Source organism: Delphinapterus leucas, chromosome 10 (assembly GCF_059928025.1).
Source record: "Delphinapterus leucas isolate spDelLeu-1000000601 "Yukka" chromosome 10, BTC_Dleu_Yukka2, whole genome shotgun sequence".
NCBI classification, from domain to species: Eukaryota; Metazoa; Chordata; class Mammalia; order Artiodactyla; family Monodontidae; genus Delphinapterus; species Delphinapterus leucas.
In genome coordinates, this window is record NC_143138.1 from 11048711 (window position 1) to 11062663 (window position 13953).

General features: G+C 41.9%; 1 long non-coding RNA gene across 1 annotated transcript in view; it reads right to left on the minus strand.

The window, feature by feature from the left end:
* LOC149748135 (uncharacterized) overlaps window positions 1-13953 on the minus strand; it is a 293792-nt gene that overhangs the window by 123535 nt on the left and 156304 nt on the right. The window lies entirely within an intron of this gene.

The window sequence follows — 13953 nt, forward strand, 5'->3', positions numbered from 1 at the left end:
AAAAGAGCAACAGACCAGCGCCTGGCACATAGTAACACAAACTATTAATTAGCGTTATTTCTAAATTTACAACAAGCTTATAAGAGTGGGTATTATTGTCCTTCTTTGACAGGAGAGGAAGCCCTGGCTGGAGGTTAGGGAAACTGGCCTAATCCCACCCAGATAGTGAGTGGAAGAGCCAGAACCCAAGAACGTCTTTCAGACCATTATTCCACGCTCCTACAATGATGTGATTTTCCATCATAATCTAGTTTCTTCTTATGTTACCTGTAAGACTTGCTTTCCAACCCTTGGGTTCTTCTCTCAAATTTTATTCCCTAATTTAGAACCCAGATAGAATAGTGCTATTCTTACATTTAATACACGTGTCATTAGTCCCTCGTTCTGCTAAGTACCATGCTAGGTTTAGGACACCGAAGTAGACCGTGACATTCCTTCACTTCAAGACTGCACATGAGATACTTTCAGAACTAGCCATTTATAAACAAATTTACAATGTGGTAGATACTGTTTTAAGTGCTTCAACAAATGTTTTAAAAAACATTTAACAAATGTTTAATAAAACACATTTAATTCCTTTAACAACTCTGTGAAGGAGCTACTAGTTCATTCCCATTTTACAGATTAGAATATGTAGGCACAGAAAGGCTAAGGTCCCAAAGCTGGAATGTGCCAGAATGATCCAGAATTGGGACTTGACCTGGGTCATCTGACTTTAGGTTCCAGAGTCTGTGCTTTCATGTGCTGTGTCCCATGTGAAATGGATGTATTTAAACCTTCCTTGGATATTAAGTTATTTTTAACTTTTTAACATTAGAGACAATGCTTCAGTAAACATTCTTTAGCTAAATCTTTGTGCACATCCTGAGTTATTTTTCTTGTAGGAGAATGGCTGTGTCAAAGAGTAGGCATGCTATTAAGGCTTTGTTACCTAACGTCAAATTGCAAGAATGAGGGAAGGAGTTCTCATGAAGAGAAAACGTGATCAGCAAAAGCATGAAATGGAAAAGCATCGCGTATATCTGGAAAATGGCAAACTCTCCAATCTGAATGGAATGTAAAGTGCTTGAAGATGAGAGATTGAAGGACTGCCTCTAAAGCGGTCTGGAGCCAGCCTGTGGAGAGGTTTGAATGCCACACTGTGGAATGTAGATTTTTTGTCAAGCGGCACTCCAAAACCAGCATCTGTTTCTAAACTGGGGAGTGAAATGATCAGATTCTGCCTAAAATCATTTAAAAAATAACTTCCTCTCTGTGAATTTAGCACAATTCAGTGCAGATGGATTGAGGGAGGAGGTGAGGAGGTAGTAAATATTTTACTTCTTTTTTAACATGGTGCATTCTTGAGATCATCTATTTTGATATATAGAAAATATAGGGAATAATACAAAGAATAATATATGAAAAATATACAATAATTCTGTATTACATATTTTACATTATATATTTATGTGTAGTCTATGATATAAACTATTGAATATATTTAATATATAATTATATATTCTGATGTTTTATTTGAATTTTATTTTGTTTTTATACAGCAGGTTCTTATTAGTTATCTGTTATTAGTTATCTGTTTTATACGTATTAGTGTATATATGTCAATCCGAATCTCCCAGTTCAACCCACCACCACCCGCCCCCGCTTTCCCACCTTGGTGTCCATACATTTGTTCTCTACATCTGAGTCTCTATTTCTGCCTTGCAAACCGGTTCATCTTTACCATTTTTCTAGATTTCACATATATGCGTTAATATACGATATTTGTTTTTTCTTTCTGACTTACTTCACTCTGTATGACAGTCTCTAGGTCCATCCACATCTCTACAAATAATTCAATTTCGTTCCTTTTAATGGCTGAGTAATATTCCATTGTATATATGTACCACATCTTCTTTATCCATTCATCTGTCAATGGGCATTAAGGTTGCTTCCATGACCTGGCTATTGTAAATAGTGCTGCAATAAACATTGGAGTGCATGTGTCTTTTTGAATTATGGTTTTGTCTGGGTATATGCCTAGTAGTGGGATTGCTGGGCCATATGGTAATTCTATTTTTAGTTTTTTTTTTGTTTTTTTTTTTTTGCGTTATGCGGGCCTCTCACTGTTGTGGCCTCTCCCATTGCGGAGCACAGGCTCTGGACGCGCAGGCTCAGTGGCCATGGCTCACGGGCCCAGCCGCTCCGTGACATGTGGGATCTTCCTGGACCGAAGCACGAACCCGTGTCCCTGCATCAGCAGGTGGACTCTCAACCACTGCGCCACCAGGGAAACCCTATTTTTAGTTTTTTAAGGAACTTCCGTACTGTTCTCCATAGTGGCTGTATCAATCTACATTCCCACCAACAGTGCAAGAGGGTTCCCTTTTCTCCACACCCTCTCCAGCATTTGTTGTTTGTAGATTTTCTGATGATGACCATCCTAACCAGTGTGAGGTGATACCTCACTGTAGTTTTGATTTGCATTTCTCTCATAATTCGTGATGTTGAGCAGCTTTTCATGGGCCCCTTGGCCATCTATATGAGTTCTTTGGAGAAATGTCTATTTAGGTCTTCTGCCCATTTTTTGATTGGGATTTTTGTTTTTTTAATATTCAGCTGCATGAGCTGTTTATATATTTTGGAGATTAATCCTTTGCCCATTGATTCATTTGCAAATATTTTCTCCCATTCTGAGGGTTGTCTTTTTGTATTGTTTATGGTTTCCTTTGCTGTGCAGAAGCTTTGAAGTTTTATTAGGTCCCATTTGTTTATCTTTGTTTTTATTTCCATTACCTTAGGAGGTAGGTCAAAAAAGATCTTGCTGTGATTTATGTCAAAGAGTGTTCTTCCTATGTTTTCCTCTAAGAGTTTTAGAGTAGCCAGTCTTATATTTAGGTCTTTAATCCATTTTGAGTTTATTTTGGTGGGTGGTGTTAGGGAGTGTTTTAATTTCATTCTTTTACATGTGGCTGTCCAGTTTTCCCAGCACCACTTATTGAAGAGACTGTCTTTTCTCCATTGTATATTCTTGCCTGCTTTGTCATAGATTAGTTGACCATAGGTACATGGGTTTATCTCTGGGCTATCTATCCTGTTCCATTAATCTATATTTCTGTTTTTGTGCCAGTACCATATTGTCTTGATTACTGTAGCTTTGTAGTATAGTCTGAAGTCAGGGAGTCTGATTCCTGCAGCTCTGCTTTTTTCCCTCAAGATTGCTTTGGCAATTCAGGGTCTTCTGTGTCTCCATACACATTTTAAGATTTTTTGTTCTGCTTCTATGAAAAATGCCATTGGTAATTTGATGGTGATTGCATTGAATCTGTAGATTGCTTTAGGTAGCATAGCCAATTTCACAATATTGATTCTTCCAATCCAAGAACATGGTATATCTCTGCATCTGTTTGTGTCGTCTTTGATTTCTTTCATCAGTGTCATACAGTTTTCTGAGTACAGCTCTTTTACCTCTTTAGGTAGGTTTATTCCTAGGTATTTTATTCTTCTTGTTGCAATGGTGAATGAGATTGTTTCCTTAATTTTTCTTTGTGATCTTTCGTTGTTAGTGTATAGGAATGCAAGAGATTTCTGTGCATTAATTTTGTATCCTGCAACTTTACCAAATCCATTGATTAGCTCTAGTAGTTTTCTGGTGGTATCTTTAGGATTCTCTATGTATAGTATCATGTCATCTGCAAACAGTGACAGTTTTACTTCTTCTTTTCCAACTTGTATTCCTTTTATTTCTTTTTCTTCTCTGATTGCCGTGGCTAGGAGGACTTCCAAAACTATGTTGACTAATAGTGGTGAGAGTGGACATCCTTGTCTTGCTCCTGTTCTTAGAGGAAATGCTGTCAGTTTTTCATCATTGAGAATGATGTTTGCTGTGGCTTTGTCATATATGACCTTTATTATGTTGAGGTAGGTTCACTCTATGCCCACTTTCTGCAGAGTTTTTATCATGAATGGGTACTGAATTTTGTCAAAAGCTTTTTCTGCATCTATTGAGATGATCATCTGGTTTTTATTCTTCACTCTGTTAATATGGTGTATCACATTGATTGATTTGTGATTGATATCTCATCCTTGAGATAAATCCCATTTGATTATGGTGTATGATCCTTTTAATGTGTTGTTGGATTCTGTTTGCTAGTACTTTTTTGAGGGCCTTTGCATCTATATTCATCAGTGATATTGGTTTGTAATCTTCTTTTTTTGTAGTATCTTTGTGTGGTTTTGGTATCAGGGTGCTGGTGGCCTCGTAGAATGAGTTTGGGAGTGTTTCTTCCTCTGCAATTTTTTGAAAGAGTTTGAGAAGGATGGGTGTTAGCTCTTCTCTAAGTGTTTCATAAAATTCGCCTGTGAACCCATCTGGTCCTGGGCTTTTGTTTGTTGGCAGATCTTTAATCACAGTTTCAATTTCATTACTTGCGACTGGTCTGTTCATATTTTCTATTTCTTCCTGGTTCAGTCTTGGAAGGTTATACCTTTCTAAGAATTTGTCCATTTCTTCCAGGTTGTCCATTTTATTGGCATAGAGTTGCTTGCAGTAATCTCTTATGATGCTTTGTATTTCTGTGGTGCCCACTGTAACTTCTCCTTTTTCATTTCTAATTTTATTAATTTGAGTCCTCTCCCTCTTCTTCTTGATGAGTCTGGCTAAAGGTTTATCAATTTTATTTACCTTCTCAAAGAACCAGCTTTTAGTTTTATTGATCTTTGCTATTGTTTTCTTTGTTTCTATTTCATTTATTTCTGCTCTGATCTTTATGATTTCTTTCCTTCCACTAACTTTGGGTTTTGTTTGTTCTTCTTTCTCTAGTCCATTTAGGTGTAAGGTTAGATTGTTTATTTGAGATTTTTCTTGTTTCTTGAGGTAGGATTGTATTGCTATAAACTTCCCTCTTAGAACTGCTTTTGCTGCATCCCATAGGTGTTGGATAGTTGTGTTTTCATTGTCATTTGTCTCTAGGTATTTTTTGATTTCCTCAGTGATCTCTTGGTTATTTAGTACGTATTGTTTTAGCCTCCATGTGCTTGTGTTTTTTATGTCTTTTTTCCCTGTGATTGATTTCTAATCTCATAGTGTTGTGGTCAGAAAAGATGCTTCATATGATTTCAACTTTCTTAAATTTACCAAGGCTTGATCTGTGACCCAAGATGTGATCTATCCTGGGGAATGTTCTGTGCACACTTGAGAAGAAAGTGTAAACTGCTGTTTCCGGATGGAATGTCCTATAAATATCAATTAAATCTATCTGGTCTATTGTGTCATTTAAAGCTTGTATTTCCTTATTAATTTTCTGTCTGGATGATCTGTCCATTGGTGTAAGTGAGGTGTTGAAGTCCCCCACTATTATTGTGTTACTGCCGATTTCCTCTTTTATAGCTGTTAGCATTTGCCTTATGAATTGAGGTGCTCCTATTTTGGATGCATATATATTTATAATTGTTACATTTTCTTCTTGGATTGATCCCTTGATCAATGAAATGATCAGATTCTGTCTAAAATAATTTCAAAAATAACTTCTCTCTTCTGAAAAAAGGGTCATTTATCACAATTCAGTGCAGGTGGATTGAGGGAGGAGGCTAAGAGGTAGTAAATATTTTACTTATTTTTTTAACATGGTGCATTCTTGAAATCATCTATTTTGTTATATAGAAAATATAGGGACTAATACAAAGAAAAATGTAATATATTAATAATATATAATAATTCTGTATTATACATTTTATATTACATATTTATATTTACATATAAATATTACATTTATATTCTATGATATAAAATATTGAATATATTTAATATATAATTATATATTCTGACATATTAATAATATGTTATAAAGAATAATATAAAGGATAACCGCTCTTCTGACTCTGGATTTTTCATCTTCATGCACTTTTTTATACCTTCACTATGTATGTAAGTCTATATGAGCAGTAGATATGGTTTGTTGCCTATTTTTAAATTTTATATAAATAGAAACATACTCTGTGTATTTTACTGCAATTTGAGTCTTCATTCACCATGAAGTTGTTTATATTTGCCCTTATTAGTTAATACATGTGACTCTACATCATCTTTTTTTAACTGTGGTATAGTATTCCATTACAGGAGTATACCAGGATTCATGTTTTTATCTTCTTGATGGACATTTGGGTTGTTTGAGAATTTTTTGTTTTACAAACAATGCTTGCTGTCTTCTTGTTTACTCTGAACTGCAAAACAGAGAAGGTAATCAGAGTAACTCTTAAGTTCCCAAGGAAGGCATATAACTAGCCCCATTCTAGATTCATAAATGAGTAGTTAATTGATTTCATACACTGATGCCTGAGAACAGAAGGGGCTTAATTCTCTGCATAAATGTTTGAGAACGTCTGCTGGGATATATCTTAGGAGAGGAACTGCTGTTGGGTTTGAACAATTTCAATTTTACTTGATGGTGCCAAATTGCTCTTCGAAGTGGTTATACCAGTTTATACTCACACCAACAATGGAAGAGATCCACTGCTCCATAGCCTTGCCAACAAATAGTACAGTCAGATTTTTCAAATGCTTGTTGCTGTAAATGGGGTAAAAGAGTATCTCAGTGTTTTAAGCTGCATTCCATGATTACTTCTAAGGAAAAGTTTTCTTTTTTTATTTTCATGGACCATTTGGGTTTTCCCGCTTCATGAATTTCCTGTTCAAATGTTGGTCCATCCATCTACTTCTCAGTTGTATTGTCTTTCTTCTATCATTTTGTAGACCTTGTTTGCATATTCTGATAATAATCCTTTACTGGTGATATGCATCATGGCAAGTATTAAATAAAGTGACCTTTGATGATGAATTTTAGGAGGTTCTGAGTCCTGCTGCAAGGCTAATGCATGGCAAAAAGAGAGGTTTCCCAGAGGGACAGTCAACATGTGGATTACAATTATTCAGTAGACAAATATTGCATATTTTCGATGGATTAGAGTCTGTGGCGGAAGGTCTGGGGATATGGAAATAAACAAGACAGAATCTCTGCCTTTAAGGGATTTGCAGTCTAAAGCAGCACGCAGACAAATGACCATCTAAATTCTATTACAACCCCATCAGCACCATCATGGTTAGCAAAACCGTATTACATGTCTTACCACAGTGATGCCACTTGATCTTACCACAGTGATGCCACTTGAGGCTAAAAAGGATAAAATGTTTCTGCTGGTCATTATCCCATGATTGAAGGAAGAAGAGCACTGGAGAAAGCGTCTCTCCTGGGTGTCAGGTCCCATTTCCCAGTGGGGTGGCCAGTTCAAGGGTGTGGCCGTACCTGGCATCCTCTAGTGTTAACACACCTGGCAGGACCAAAGGCCTTCTGAAAATTACATTCTCTTAAGTGTATATGTGTTCTTTGTTCCCTCACACCTCTGTAAACAAGGCTTTTTGCCTCTGTTCCTACCAAGCTGCTCCCTGCAACTGTGTCTGCGGAAAGACCGTCACAACAGCACTTGTCAGGAACTGCAACAGAGCAAGCCATGACAGCTGGTGGCACGAGGAGGCCAGGCATCTGCTTTTCTCTCTCTGCCAGGCCTCCCTGAATAATGTGAGGTCTTGTGTACACAAGAATGATGCTATTGATCTGCCAACAGTGGGCCCCAAGCTCTGTGTTGGTTTTTTTGTTTTGTAATTTTTTTAAATAGCTGGGGGTTGCATTTACTCTGGTCCGCTCACACACTGTCATCTCATTCTCCCTGGGACCCAGGGGACACATTTACACTTGGTTACAAGTGCAAAGATCCCTGGAGTCCTTATGGGGAGAATGGGGGTTTTGGTGGTGGCGTTGTCACATACTAGCTGGGTGGCCCTGGGGAAGTCATTCGGCCTTTCTAAATCTCTTTCCTCACATGTAAAACAGGACAGTAACACCTGCCCTGTCTCTCTCGGTATACACATATAAAATTACTTCTTAATTGCCTTGTGTGCTTTAGAGTGTGAAGCAAATATGAGGGATTTAAAATTATTTGCAAAGACAGAGCAACTCTGCTCTTGACTGTGGAAGGCACAGTTCTAAGGGGTCCATTAATTGCATCTTGTGGTTTCTGAGCCGACATATCTGTGGACCGACACAAGTGGGCACAAACCCTTCTCCTTGGACAGCTGATGCACTCCGCCCTAGTGGGGGAATCTAAGGAAGACAACTGAGAATGCTCCTCAAATACGTAGAATCATGGACCATTAAATCCAAAGGGGCCTTCCCATCACCAGTGGAATGACCAGGTTGGGTTAAATTTGTTGCTCCCAAACTTTTTGTTCATAAAGTATTTTTCAGCACACCCTTTCAGTACATGAGTATTTATTCATTTATAAATGATAGACATGTACTAATGCTGGTATATAATGTGCATTGTAAAAACATATACACAGTTAGAAATTTTGAAAGTTCAAAGGAAGTTCTAGTATGTTCTTCCTGCTGCGCAAAGTGGATCCATTTTGCTCACCCCGTGAGAGCGCATGCCCGTAACTCAGGAGTGCACTAGACAAAAGAGGAAACAGAGGCCCAGAGAGATGAAGCGATTTGCTCAAAGCCACACAGCTAGTTGGTGACACAGCTGACACGCTGGTCTGAGTGAGATTGCTGCTTCCTGACAACGTGTGGGATCCTGGAGTTGACCCTACATTGCAAATCACTTGGGTGGAATTGTCACACTTATCACAATTTTTTCTTAGTTTATTCCTGATGCATTGAGGGTTTTTTTTTTCCCCCTATCTTAAAGCTCTTTTTGTTTTTCTTTTAATTTCTGGGAACAGACCTGAAAGAGTGGGTATAGATTTCTTTCACATAACAATCTGAGAAATAATAGAGCGAGCGTGTATGTCACAGATGAAAATGCTATATTTATGCCTCATTGTAATCCATTCATTGCTTTATGGATCTGAAGTCCCCCGGGAATGTCACAAATCCACATAATGTTCCTGAGTGCCGGATTTGGCATTTGGATCTCTGATTTAGCTGTCAGATATGTAAAATCACATGTAGCCAGACAACTCCCTGGGGACTCCACAGCTGCGAACACTGAAGAGCTGGAGTTATCCCAACAAGGTCAGCTTTCATTTACGCCCGGACTGCGCTCCCCTTGAGCTGCCCTCTTGCTGCCCCGTCTAATTTTAAGTGTGGCTCAGAGGGCTCAGTGGGGCAAATCCAGGAGGACTCTCTTCTCAAGCCCAAAGGAGGTAACTTTCAAAGGAGTCACATGCCCTTAAGAGAGACAACAGTCATCCCAAGACAGCTGAGGCCGTCACACAGCCCCGCTCAGTACGACGCCCTCCCCCACCTGCCTTTCAGCTTCTCAGGCTCCTTCACACAGTGGCCTTGCTCTTAGGACCCCACGCAGGCCGTGTACATAGCTGGGTGGATGGTTCTCCCCCTGGACCGGGTAACAGTCACCTCAATATCCTCTCCTACGGCCAGACTGGCTCTAATCAGTGACTGATGAAAAAGGTAAATGGACACAAAATGCATTTTAAAAGAAAAATAAGCTGGCGGGTGAGTTATCATTCCCTCCAACACCAGGAGTGCACCAAGAGAAATTATTTTATTGAGTAAGTGCTTGAAGTGAATGGTCTCTTAATATTCCCTTCCACATCTATAGCAAACAAGAATGTAGAATCAGAAGGCCTGGATTTAAAATCTCCCTCTGCCTGTTAATAACAGAAGGACCTAGCACGTAAAGGGTCAAGAAACATTTGTTAAACTGTGCGAGCGATTTCACTTTTCTGTGCTCAGGTCTTCTCTGTAAAATGGAAAGGCAATAACTGTCCTTCCAGGATTGTTACAACAATCAACACTTAACAAATATTTATGTAAATGAACAATGCAATAGAATTGAAAAAGAAACAAGAAATGTCTACACATTTTAATCAACTAGTGCTTTGCGAACCTTAAAAGTGGACGATTCCACAGCAGAGATTTCCATGAGGCCTCGCAGCTTGGCACCATTTCCGGATGTGACAAGCCCGGAAGCCACTGCTGTCCTCTTAGGTCCCCTCCTGAGAATAATGAACTAAAAGTAAAGTACTGACTGGACTCAGGACAAGTGAATGGTCACTGAGTCACACTCTGCTTATCCACTGCTCCAAATCCTCTGGCCTCATCTCATAATGCCAGTCAGTGACCCACCTGTGCAGGTTTCCTGCCAGGACAACCTCATCATGCCTCACCTTAGGCATGTACCTCATGCTCCCCACATCCACCCTTGGACACCTCTTCCTCTAGGACGTCTGCAGAGCCCACCCTGTACCCACACGTACGAGCCAGAAGCGCAGGAGAGTTGAGAACTTATGGGACAAACCTTGGCCAATGGGGGATGGGAGCTGTCTGATGAACGGACGTCCCTCGAGCGAGCAGATCTGAGACACGTTCCATCAGGCTCCACAGAGAGTCCTGGGAAGTAAGCCTCCAGGTGTGACCAAATAATGATGCATCTCTGTATGGACTCTCCCTCCCTCTCTGTTTAGTGTCCATCTCAGCTCTGTTTCCTGGGATCCATTGCTGAATGAACCGCTCATCAGGCCTGTCTCCCGCCCTTCTTTTGGGGAGCTTGGGTGAAGACACCACCATGTGTCAGGCACTGTCACAAGCTATCGCATTTTACCCTCTAGAGGGGCCAGCAAAGTACAACCCAGGTTCCACGCCTTGCCCACCTGCCTCCTATTGTGTAAATGAAGTGTTATTGGAACACAGGCAGGCCCACTCATTATGTACTGTCCATGGCGGCTCTCAGACTACGACGGCAGGGCTGAGGAGTTGTGACAGAGAGTGTACAGGCCACAGAGCCTCAAATATTTACTATCTGGCCCTTTACAGAAAGAGTTCGCCAGGCCCTGCTCCAAGCGTGCTACCTGGGCCACCTGCAGAAGGATCACCGTGTTAAAATGCAGCTTCACATCCCCAGCTTCGATGGGTCACAGAGTCAGCACCCACAGAAGCCAGGCAGGGGACAAGGTGAATAAGCGGGACCGGTCTGTCGTCTTGGCACGTGCACAATTCTGTAATATTAAAAATGAGTAGGAAGAATGTTCTATAAGGAACTGTGCTCTCGATCGTATTTCCTGAAACAGTCCACTCTTGTCCCTCTTTTGATTTCCATTGTGATACAGACATAGAAATTGACAATGAGACCACAGTGCAGGCTGAACGGCCACCCGCACTTAGCCTCAGAGCTGGGCAGACAGAAGGTCACCCTGAAGAACCTACCCTGTATGCAAGGGGCAGCCTCTACTCAGCTCTAGGCAACTATCGCCAGGAGGAAACTGTGGGCCTTGGGGGCCCTGGATGCCAGGCCTTGTGATCTGTTTTTAAAAGAAAACATACTTTTGAATCTCCCCATTTTGAAGGTTGATCCATATTTCTTTTTATTACCCTATGAGTGAAACAAGGTGAGACTTCAGGCCAGGTTCTATCCAAGAGACATTGATACATTTTTTTGGTTTTCATTTTTATATTCTTTACCCCTGGCTAAGGTGTAATTAAAATAGTAATAATAATAATAAAGTACTAGCCAGGGCTGTTATTCAGTAGGTGGGCCTGGGTACAGTTGTGACAATGTTGAAATATACCTGTGCCATTTGGTAAGCAGACACTGTCCCTTGTCCCATCCCCACCCCCAGTTTCCCCCATCCCTTCTGCCCATCTCCTTCCAGGAACCAGAGGACCTCTCCTCCACTGATACAGAAACTTAAGGCCTCCTAGGGCAGTAGGCGCCTCCTCTGGCTCTGGACCCACCACCCAGAATAGCGGGTGAGTATATTTACTCTCCCCCTGTAACAGTCATGGCAGGGTTCTACCTATGGCCAGAGCTTCAGCTGTTCCATTTGCCCTCAGACAGATGGTTGCGTAGGGCAGGGCTGACCCGGCTGCACAAACCATAGTTGACTTTAAATTGACCAGAGTCCTGATTCTGCATCCTTCTTCTTCCCCTCCCTTTTTTGGGAACTCTGTCCTCTTCTCCCACCCCCAGGCTTCCAAGCCCTCCCTAAAGCTCCAAAAGAAAAATGCCACCCCACGCCCCCATGCCTCTTGTTCACTAGGCAATAAACGAATCCCACCTGCTCTAATGCACTGGGCTCAAACTTGAGCGCTGCTACCCATAAGGCACGTGGCTGTGGGCAAGTCATGTCTCCTTTCTGAACTCGAGTTTTCACTTGCCCATCAGGAATAATTGGCCCAAGCTTACAGGGCTTTCCGAGATTCTGGTGGACAAGGTGCACGAAGTGGCTGGCACAGAGTAAGATTACAGCAAATATAAATTGGTCTCTGCCCCTGGCTCCTGGCACAGAGCTCCTAAACCCCTTGTCATTTCCTAAGTGATAAGAGCTCTGGGAGCATTTCTTGTTCTAATGAGACAATGCTGGGTGGCTCCTGGATGGAGCTAGTCACAGAATGACCAAGCCATGATTAGAAGCTGGGGATTTTCACCTCCACACCCCACCCTTTGTCCAGAGAGGAAAGAGGGGCTAGAAATGGAGTTAATAACTGATCATGCCTATGTGAGGAAGTCTCCATAAAATTCCAATAGTATGGGGTACAGAGAGCTTCCAGGTGGGTGAACACACCCACAGCGGGAGCGTCACACACCCCAACTCCATGGGGACAGAAGCTCCCGTACTCAAGACCCTCCCAGACATCGCTCTGGGTAACTCTTCTTCTAGATGTTCATCTGTGTCCTTTATCACATCCTTTAATAAACTAGTAGATGTCAGTAAGCGATTCCCTGAGTTCTATGAGCTGCTCTAGCGAATTAATCAAGCCCAAGGAGGGGATCAGGGGAACCTCACCTTTACAGCTGGTTGATATGAAGCGCAGGGGTAACCTGGCCTTGAGACTGGCATCTGAAGTGGGGTGGGAGCAGTCCTGTGGGACTGAGCCCTAACCTGTGGGATCTGACACTACCTCCAGGTAGACAGTGTTAGAATCGAGTTAACTAGCTGGTGTTGCAGGGAATTGTTTGAGGTGGGGGGAAGATTTCCACACATTTGGTGACCAGAAGTGTCAGAAGCATGAGTGTTTTGTGTGAGTTGTAAAGGTGACGCAGGAGAAAGACTCATAGGAAGAAAGAACTAGGTGTTTCTAATACAGCACCCAACAAATCACAGACCTGTCTCCCTCATTCCTGAGTGTCACCTGAGCCAGGTCCTGTCAGTTTTAACTGGAGTCAGTTCCTTGAAGTAAAGGGAGCAAGCACTAATGATGAGTCCTTCCCTGGATCTCCACGGGGTCGGGGCGGTAGGGGGTGGCCAATATGCTTATTTTATAACCCAAGGCACTATGTACCTCTCCACCGTGCACTTATAGAACTTTTAAATTATGTGTTTATTGCTACAATCCTTCAGTTAATATTTGCTTCTTCACTAGCCCGTATATGTTTCATGAGGGCTGGGATCAGGTCTGTTTCTCTCACATCCCCAGTTATGTAATGCAGGAAGGAAGGGAAGGGAAGGGAAGAGAAGATGCCAAGTGTTAACAACCAGGTATGGGCAGGAGATGGTTTTTTGTTTTTTGTGGGTTTTTTTTGCGGTACGCGGGCCTCTCACTGTTGCGGCCTCTCCCGTTGCAGAGCACAGGCTCCGGACACACAAGCCCAGCGGCCATGGATCACGGGCCCAGCCGCTCCGCGGCAAGTGGGATCCTCCCGGACCGGGGCACAAACCCGCGTCCCCTGCATCGGCAGGCGGGGTCTCAACCCCTGCGCCACCAGGGGAGCCCAGGAGATGTTTTTGATATGGTCTTTCTCAGGACTCTGGCTCTCGTGATGCTGGCACTTGCAGGAAGAAGGGGGAAAGGATCTTTAATTCCCTTCTCCTCCCTCCTCCATCCCATTCAGCTCCTAGCCTCATCACACCTCCATCTCTACTGGTTAAAGATAATCTGTGGGGATATTTGTGAAAATAATGGTATATGCATTTCCAAAGCCCAGGCATAGGAAGGGTAGGGGCAAAGAAGTTAT